Source organism: Euleptes europaea, chromosome 12 (genome assembly GCF_029931775.1).
Source record: "Euleptes europaea isolate rEulEur1 chromosome 12, rEulEur1.hap1, whole genome shotgun sequence".
NCBI lineage: Eukaryota > Metazoa > Chordata > Lepidosauria > Squamata > Sphaerodactylidae > Euleptes > Euleptes europaea.
Window position 1 is genome coordinate 61,521,268 of NC_079323.1, and position 10,421 is coordinate 61,531,688.

General features: G+C 40.8%; 1 pseudogene; it reads right to left on the bottom strand.

Annotated features, from left to right (window-relative positions):
• Window positions 1-2,951: 2,951 nt before the first annotated feature.
• Window positions 2,952-3,411, bottom strand: LOC130485112 (60S ribosomal protein L21-like; annotated as a pseudogene).
• Between the last annotated feature and the right edge of the window lie 7,010 nt (window positions 3,412-10,421).

Consider the following 10,421-nt stretch of genomic DNA (forward strand, 5'->3'; position numbering starts at 1 on the left):
CTTCTGGCTGTCTATTAGCTACTAGGTTCAATTCAAGGTATTAGCCATTGCATACAAAGCCCTTCTTGGCATGGGTCCATCATATCTGAAGGACTGTTTCTCACCCGTATACTACACCATGATAGCTTCACTCATTTGAACAGGGCAATTTCTGCAATCCAAACCTCTGTTGTCCCATTCCTGTTGATTAAAATTGGCTTGCACTGTGTAGTCTGCCTTGAGTCCCAGTGAGAAAGGTGGACTATAAATGACATAATAAATAAATAAAATTATAGTAAATGTAGGATAGGGTGGGATAGGCTAGGCTAGTTCATCTTTGAAGCTTAACAGACCTGGATGGATTCCTGATATCCATAAAATGCATTCTGCTGACTTGGTGAATGTTCCTGTTAAAGCTCCGAAGAGAGCCAGCGTGGTGTAGTGGTTAAAGAGCGGTGGTTTGGAGCAGCAGAGGCTAATTGGTGAACTGGATCTGTTTCCCCACTCCTACTCACGAAGCCAGCTGGGTGACCTTGGGCTAGTCACACTCTCTCAGCCTCAACTACCGCACAGGGTATCTGTTGTGGGAAGGGGAAGGGAAGGTGATCGTAAGACGGTTTGATTCTCCCTTGAGTGGTAGAGAAAGTTGGCATATAAAAACCAACTCTTCTTCTTCTGCTCTTTGGAATTCAGAGATGGTCCAGGCAGTTGACATAAGCATTCCTAGTTGCTCACTACCACCCAGTAGAGACCACATTGCTACTTGATTTCCTGAGGAGATTAGGGTGAAGCAGCAGGCTGGCTGATGACTTGAAAACAGATGGAGGAAAACTCGGAGTGACATAGGGATGTCAGCTTCTAAACAGAGTCCTCTAGCTGTCCCTTTAATATCAGTTTTATCTACAAGCAATGACCAGGTAAAATTATTTAATACCATGGAAACCTTTAAGTGCCCCTTTCCACTCATTAAACTGCTATGGAAGGGGCAGAACATTTTGTTCTTGTCCAGCTGGCAGCCTTAACAGAGGCTGAAGTACTTCTCCCCCCCTTCTTTTTGCATCAAGCCTTTGATGATGTTAGTTTGGAAAATTCAGATGCTCACTTGCATCCTTCACAACTTAGATGCAACTATTTCAGCACAAGGATTGTAGAATGTCACCAAAGGTCAGACTTCTTGCAATTGCTTGGATGAATTTCACTGTTGCATTCTGAAGATGTGGACAACTTGCTTTGAGCATTGTGACCTACCATATCAGGGCTCAACCCTTGCCCTTGCCCGGTTGGGTCCCAGCAGTAGTAAAGGAGAGGATAGTCCTATCTGCCTTGAAGGACATGCTTGTGAAACCACTCCTAAGCTATCCCTAGATTTGAACAATTTCAACAACTGTGGATCAGTGGCAAAAACCCCTCTTGGGCAAAGTGCTAAAAAAAAAAAAAACCAACCAAAACACACACACACAAAACTGAATGGCTTTGCAAATGCAGGCCTTCATGAATAAGACTGATTATCCTGACCCATAAACATCTATTCTCTGGCCTGGTTTTGGAATGGAACCTCTCCTGGTTGCCCTAACTGATCACTTTTGCTGGGAAAGAAATAGGGGGAGTATGACATGCAACCTTTTCTGGCTTCCAGTACCACCAGCTGGACTGGATGACCAGAATGGGCATTAACAGAACCATACTTCAGTCCTTAGGGTCGACAGGTGCCTCAAGCTGGTGCTGGGCACTGCTGCTTGACACCTTGGTACTAGGGAGTACCACATGCTGTTAACATCTATGTAAAGCTGCTGGGAAATGTTGATCATAGCAGATTTGGAGTAAAATGTCATCAGTATGCTTATGACATCCATCCCTATTTCTCCTTTTTTCAATGGAATGAAGTGAGGCAGTAGATGACCTGAACAAGCATCTGGAGGTGGTGATGAGCTAGATTTCAGTGCTGGTGCTTATCTTTAATGCCCTAAACATTCTGGGACCAGAATATTTGAAAGACAGCTGGCTTCCATATGAACCTGTCCATCAAATAAAATCTGCTGCACAATCCATGCGAATGTAGTGTTTAGAGTGTTGAACTATCTGGGAGATCCATCAAATCCTCACTCTGCTGTGGAAGTTACCAAGGTGACCCTGGGCTAGTCAAACACTCTCAGCCTAACATGTCTCACAGGGTTGTTGTGTGGATAAGATGGAGAAAGGGAGAATGATATAAGCCACTTTGAATCCCTGTTGGGGTGGTGGTAAATGGGTATCAATTAAGTAGATAAATAATAACAACAAGCATGCTTACTGAGCTTTAAGCACCAGGTAAAAAACATTTGTGTTTTTAACTTTCCTGGGCCTTTTGTTGATTTTGTGAATTCTTTTGATTGTTGGTTCTTGTAGGTTATCCGGGCTGTGTGACCGTGGTCTTGGTATTTTCTTTCCTGACGTTTCGCCAGCAACTGTGGCAGGCATCTTCAGAGGAGTAACACTGAAGGACAGTGTCTCTCAGTGTCAAGTGTGTAGGAAGAGTAATATATAGTCAGAAAGGGGTTGGGTTTGAGCTGAATCATTGTCCTGCAAAAAGCATCAAAGGTAATGTGCTAATCATTGTCCTGTAAGTATCAAGATAATGTGCTAATGAGGGTGTGGTATGTTAATTGTATCCTGAAGTATTGTATGGAACTATTGTATCCTGAAGTGATCTGTTAATGTGTGAAATCCAAAGCTAATCCGCATGGCTATTGTGGACTGTAGTCTTTGTTAGTCTGGAGGTTTTCAGGACCACGGTCACACAGCCCGGATAACCTACAAGAAGCAATGAACTCTGACCATGAAAGCCTTCGACAATCTTTTGATTGTGTTTTGATTTCTGACTATGTTGACTTTCTGCTCCTCTGCTCTAATTTAATGGGATGTTCCACTTGAATTAATTGCAAATTTGATTCCCCCCACCAGTTCTCTAAATGATTTTATTTTGTTCATATACATTATGTGATGAACTTGAATGGGATTGGTTCCAGCAGCTCTGGCATTTTGCCATTGGTTTTCACAAGTGTGCTTCTTTTGGAGAAGCAGGCTGGCATTTCAGTTCAAACCAAGTACCTTTTCCCTTTGCTTCCTTTTTCTTTGTTTCGCTTTCCTTCGCATGCTGCAAGAAGCTGTCTCGGCTCTTAGAATGCTTAATATGCTCAATATGTACCTTAATTCTCTTGGCGAGGATCTTGCCCTTAACTTTCTTGTTCACAATAATACCAACAGCATTCTGGCTAATGTTGTATGGCCTTCCTGTTTTGCCATGGTAACATTTGTGGGGCATGCCTTTCTGAACAGTAAATGCACATGTAGGTGGCCAGAGGGACACCACCATGTTTGTGGAAGGTTCTCGAGAACATATAATGAGTCTCTCTCCTCTTCCCCTTTGTATTGGTCATCCTGCTTGATTACTGCAAACTGAGGCCGAAAAGGCAAATTTGACTATTGATCTTATTAATGTTATTGCCACAGGTCCATTGTAATATAATCTTTTGATGTAGGATTGATGTAGGAGGCTGGCAAATGACTGGAGACTTCCCATGAGCGGGGCCCTTGCTAACAATACGATGATCTCACTTCCAGCATGACTTGGAAGTAACATCATCACATAGTTGTGAAGCTCTAGCATTCAGAACCCTATGGTTTAACCAATGAGCTTTTGGCAAATGCTGACAGGGTGATGCCAGTTCCAAGTCGCACCAGAAATGACATCATGGCATCAACATAGCACTAATGACCTCATTTCCTCCAGCATTTATCCCCTGCTGCCCATCTGACCACCCTGCTGCAATGTGATGTTTTTCTTTGATACTGCAGTCATCGTTGGTTTAAGCACAGAGTTTTTGGGTGAATTCTAGAGTGACTCCCTGATGTGATGACATCACTTCTGCACCATGCTGTAAGTGATATTGTGGCAGTGACATAACGCCAATCGCCCTCTCATTTCCCCCAGCATTTCCCCCCTGATTCCCAGCTGAGGAGCAGTGGGAAGAGCTCATGGGGAGCAGGAAGTCTCTTGCTGAGGCAGGAGACCGAGCTTTCCTACTGTGATGTGATGGGTTTTTTTTTTTTTTTTTTTTTTGATGCTATAGTCATTGCTGGATTCTGGTTTTTTTTTATTTCTGTTGTCAACAGCCAGATGAAAAAGGAAAGTTCCACCATTTTCATCCACACAAGACTACCAGTGAGGAAAGATCAAGCAGGCCCAATTCTATGTAAGTCCTAACTGATTTTCCTCCCCTGCCTTTCCCTTCACTCCCCTTTGTTTATATACCTTGTCTTTTTAGACAATTGGCGTGAGGGCTAGGTCTATGCCTCTTTATTGATATAACATACTTTGGGGGATGATTGCTAGGAAAATGGGATATAAATATAGCAAATAATACAGTTAGATCCATCTTTATTCTATTGTTTTGGTGATTATGACTGGAAGTTTCCTTGAGGGCCTCTTTGCTGAGAGTACAGGTGGCGGGAGGTTTTTGGGGCGGAGGCTGAGGAGGGTGGGGCTTGGGGAGGGGAGAGACTTCAATGCCATAGAGTCCAATTGCCTAAGTGGCCTTTTTCTCCAGGGGAACTGATCTCTATTGGCTGGAGATCAGTTGTAATAGGAGATCTCCAGCTAGTACCTGGCGGTTGGCAACCCTATTGATTCAGTGAAGCTTCCATTTGGACATGAGGAAAGGTAGAGATAAGCAACTGGGGAAGGCCAGAAGCTTTTGAAGAGCTACCAATGAAATTGTAAAAAACAAAGAAAAAAAAGAGCAGCTTATTTTATTAAGTGCTCATTTTTTTCCCTTTTCTATGTCAATTTCTTAAATCTGATAGTATCCTGTTTATTTTGTTTTTAGCTGTTTTTTACAGAGTAGAATCCTGTATATGGCCAGAGGCATTGGAGTCAGCTAAAGATATGACAGGGCCCTCAAGATTTCAATCTCAGAAGTGTGAAAGAACTCACGTAGAAAAATGATAAGAACAACTTGGCTGACCTGTGAATGAACATTCTCCTTAGTAGAATCTGTTCCCTTTCCAACCTTCAGCCCCTTGGTCTACAGGAAAGCCTGAAGAATTTTAATAAAATATCCAAATGCCCTTTGTTAGATATATTGTTTGGTTTTGTATTCCAATTGTCCTCTTGATCTACATAATTCTCTTCATTCCTTCATAGCAATGCTTGGATATTATGGATATGGTTTAATGTACTTCAGTATTTGTTTTGGTTGTAGATGCGGTGTCATATTTTAGAAAGGCGTACTATTAATGACTAAGCTAAAGATATATATCTATATCCCAACCCCACTGGGAACACCATGGCAATAGTACCCAAACCAGGCAGGATTCTTGTCCTCTCCCCCAGAACCATCCTACAGAACGAGGATGCAAGTGGGCTAGTTGCCTGGGAGCTCTCTGGCAGAGCTGGCTTCCAAAGGCTTGAGGCAGGCAGAGTGGGAAAGAGTCACTTGAGGATGACATCAGATGGTAGAGTCAGCTATTAGAAGCCCAGCAATGGTTGGAGGCATCAAGCTGGCTGGCAAAGTCACCGTTGGCTGAGGTGGAAGAGCTTTCCCTCTGGGTGATACTCTTAACTGAACATCCTGGATAAGGATAATCAAGTGCCAGAGAACATAGCTTCACCTCTGTTTTCATGCTTTCCTTCTAGTAAGAAATGTATTACATCCCTACACTGAATATATTGGATAGAAATGTCCTTGTTTCCAAATCTTGCAGCGCAAGAAACATTTACTTCTTATATGACTGTGAATGTTTAGGGCGTTATATACAGTTATATCTACAAAAGCATTTTAGGCAACAGCTAAGCACTGTTGGGGTGTTGCCAGTGTTCCTGACTTCCTTGGAAATAAATGCACAGTGAAGTACAAAGAAGAATATTACCACCCTTCACTTTCTTTCTTATATTTGTCATATTTTTACATGATGTTAGGGGGAGTGAGGGAGAGCTTTGTTTGCCTGGGATATGTTTCTCAGTAAAAATGCACTTGTGAATGTGGGAGGTCTTCTGAAACCAAGGCTGCTTTTGTACCTTTGCTGAAAAAACTTGGCCAGAAAAGCAGGATTATTGGAGCAAATTTTTTTGGAGCATGGCACTTTACATGGTTCAACTTTCTTTTGGTTATTTTTCTGTATATTTCTGTAATCGCTACCTCATCACAAAAGACGTACATTTCTTTTCACTGGTTCTTCTCTCTGCTTTTCCTCTTCCCACACTGGTTCAGTACTGGTTCAGAAGTGAGCAAATGTCTCCTTACACAATGGAGAACCATTCTGGAGATGGAGCTGTGTGGATGAATTAAGTCTAATGCATGTAGACGATTCCTTACCCTGATTCTAGTGCACTTCTCTTCATATAAATATGGCAATGAAACAAAAGCTGCTTTGCTGCAGTGAACTGCGTCTGGGAAGTGGCATGGGTATTTGGGAACACAGTTCATCAGATGTTACTTCCATCTTCTAACCATTTCCCTGAGAATGAATGTGCAACTCCACATGGAGGAATTGACGTCTATCTGAATGAGATCATAACCACAGGCAAAAACAAAAGAAAACAACTGCTCAGTTGTTTATTCACCAGAATAAATAATGCAGTGTAAGTGAATGTATGCAGTAATATAACCTTTTGTTTGGGGCAGCTATGGTTCTGGCACTCAATACAAATTGTATTTAACTGCCAGAGACCACAAAGTTAGAGGTATTTAGATAATTTCTTACATATAATAAGCCTTGCATTTGGAAACCATCTGTTCTGCAGCATACCTAACCCATTTGTTTTGCTGATCTCTTATGTAAAAGGGATAAAAAAACAAGTGCAGATGTGAAAACAGATGATATTTTAAAGGTGTAAAGACATAAAAGTATGAAAAAGAGCTCTGTGTATAAAACAGGAGCTTCCTGTTCTATGCTATTGAATGATATTGTGCTGCATGTACAGGGATTCTCTGTTGCATATGTGAAGTATTTTCCTGCTTATAGAAAAGGACAAGGGAGTCCCTGTTTTTGGGATGCTGCACACATGTGCTGGAGCTGAGAGTTATTCCTAGCCCTGTTAGTGGAGTTCAAGGAACACAGTCTGGAGAAAGGCAAGTATGCTTCCTTCATTTATGTTTTTTGTATGACCCCAATTCAAAAATGTATAAGTTAAACGAGGTTCATTTTCATTTGTTAATTTTTGCTTTAGTTTGAACCAATATGGTACACTGGGGAATATAAAATCCTTTGTACAAAGTCCCTCTCCAAGTCAGTTTGAAACCAGATGGTGACATTTTCCTTTATTATATTTGAGGACTTCGCTCAAAAAGTCAAACTCATTACAGAGCCTCTGAAGCAGAGCTCTTGATCACAAAAAAAACCTAATCTGAGCTTTATCAGATGGGTATTTTACCCAGAAGAAATGGGCATGTGGATGAAGAGTTTCTCTGATAGTTAATTATATAGTTTTTATCCTGTAATTATAACAATACTTTACGGGAAAGTAAGATATTTTATCAAAGCAAGAAAGCTGCATTGCAGTAGCATGCTTCACCACAATAGGTTAATGTGAAATTCAGTTATCCTAAAGGCTCTGTCAGCACTAAACATGTATATATAATCCCCCAGAGTTTGAAATGTGACAGGTAATATTTGACTGGTTTTTCATAGCTCATGGTGTGTGTGTGTGTGAAGGTTGTTGTAGTGATGAGGTAAGCTTCTTTGAAGGAGAGTTTAGTTAGTAAAATTCCAACAAAATGGAGGACAGATTCACTTCAGGAAAATTTTATTTCTAACTAACAGGCAAAGACCAGCTTCAAGGAAGAACTTCTCTGCACCTGCCAGGTCTCTGGAAAACTGCAATAATAGGAGGAATTTTCTTGCAGTACTTGCATTTATACTTTGTCATGGATCACAACACAATGCCTCAAATATGACCTAAAACAACCCCAGATCTCTATTCCTTTTTTATTTCCATTGCAGTTGAAATTCTATGCACTTGAGAGAAATCTTACTGAGACATGTCTGAAATATGTACTTTATTGTGCTCTACAACATTTTATGGAAGACTCATCCATTAGTAGTTTTATGTGTTGTAAGGCTGAACTTTCACACCTGATATTCTCTGTCTGGCTAACCTACCTTAGTGGGTTGTTGTGAGGAGAAGTAATGTATGTTGTCTTGAGCTCTTTGAAAGAAGTGTGGAATAAAATAATGCAAATAAATAAATAAATACCATCATTATAAATAGCTTAATCCTATAGTCAAAAAATCCACATACATTAAAGCAAAAATAAATGTCTCATTTGTGTTACAAAGATCACATATTGCATCATGCAAGCACCTAGTAAATATTTCTGTCTGAATTGAATTATGGAGCATATTTTCTGATTAGCATGAAGAGATAATTGAAATCCAATCAACCTGTGGAGAGAATGCTCATAAGAATAATGATATCATGAAGCCATTCATCAGGTATCTAAACACAGATGCAAGGCTAATGAAAGTGTTTGACAATCTTCTGTTGATAAATGACAGGAGTATTTGCTTTTGAGGTGTACAAATGTAGCTGAAAACTAGTTGATGAAATTAAATGTTTTAAAGAACTGAGATGCCATCTAGTGGAAATAACACAAGAATGTTATATTCAGAAAGGGAAGACCATACAATCTCTTACATCATTCAGAAATTTACAAAGAAAAGTGATCACTTCCACTCAATATCTGCTTCTAGCTATAGTTAGTTCTGGATCTTTGAAGATGTGTATATGGAGGATTAACCTGAAATAATAGGGGATTTATGGGGGATTAATCTGAAATAATAGGGGTTTTGCCTCAAAGACATGCCTGAAGAAAACAACAGTTGACTTCAGTTTTTCCATGGATTTGGCAGGGAAGGTCTATGAGCATATGTTTGATACTTTTGGGCCTCTCCTCAACAGAAAATTGTGCTCAAAATTGTGGGAAAAGGCCAGCAGCTGGGTGGCACCCCCTTAAATAGGAGAGAGGAGGGGCACAGGGACGCCAGCAGCCTCCCGACGTCCCTCTCCCGTGCCGTCCCTTGTAGCAACCCAGGCCACGGGAACATGGTGGAGCTCACGTGAAAGGGCGAGACCAAGACTTCACCCTTCCCACGAGACCCCGGCTCCCCCTCCAGAGCCACCCAGGGGCCACAACGCACGACTCGCTGAATCAACACTTACGTTCAGTGTTATTATTCCTTGTACGGAAGAACAGGCTATTTACCTCTCCTCAAAATTTACAGGAGATGTTTACAGAGGGAGGGGTGACGGGCAGGGAAGGATGGGTGGCAGCAGGAGTGAGAATGAACCAATTACCACCCAGATGTGAATTCTAAGAAGTCAGGTCTTACTTACAATGGTGGTCAAACTTTTTTAACTGGAGGAGTTCTTGTTCCAAATTTCCCCAATTCAAACTTCACCCTTCACTTCCAAGGTCTTCCAGCAAAACCAACCCTAACAATGAATGGCTACAGAATACGGTGAGATAATCTGTAGCTATGACATGTACATGTATAAGAGGCTGCATGGAGCCTTGTCAGACATGTATCATCAGTGGTATCCAGAGAAGAGATGGCATGAAATTTAGCACACATCTGCATCCTACCAAAATTCTGGGGAAACGGGCAAGGTAGAATTCTTGCCACTTCGATTGGATGCTTTGGGCAGTTAGCTTTCCATGGGACTACATGCAAACCATAATACATTTTCAAGTAGCAGTTGTGGGATAAATGGTGAACTGGTAAATATTCAGCCCAGAGGCAGTCTGAAACTGACCTTCAGACTGCTTTTCCAAAGAAAATGTTAAGTTTCCATTTTTCTATGCATTCAAGATTTGATATCTGTTACAGAGAAGCTGGTGGAAATCTGTTTTATGTCTGCCCATTTAAAAACAATTCCTCAACCCTGCTAGCTTCCTCTAGTAAAACTGAGAGCTATAGCTAGAAGTATGATTCTATAGAGAAGGTTAGAAAACGTATATGTTTTTCTCAAGTACATATTCCTTCTTATACTGTGTGGATATGAATAGTGGACATTATAAATGGTACTGTTGGCAACTTAATCTGTTTAAGATTACACATAAATTAATCAAACGGCATCCCTGCAGGTTTTTAATTTAAGATTTTCAGTTTTCATATATACTAAAATGATCAATGGATTTGTAACTTTGCAAATGGATTTGTAACTTTGATAAGAGGAAGGAAAAAGAGAAATGTGCGTAGTTTGTTTCACTGGGCTTGATTTTGTTGACCTGGAGTCAAACCATTCTGAAGTGGCAGATTTGCTGCGGGATGATCGTTCTTCTCATTGTTTTCAAAGCCCCCTATTATGCAAATTAATTCAGTATGGCTTGACAAGACTTTTTACTTTTTTCCCAGGACATGCTCATTATAAAGAGACTTTCTACATGACCTCTTCTATAAAT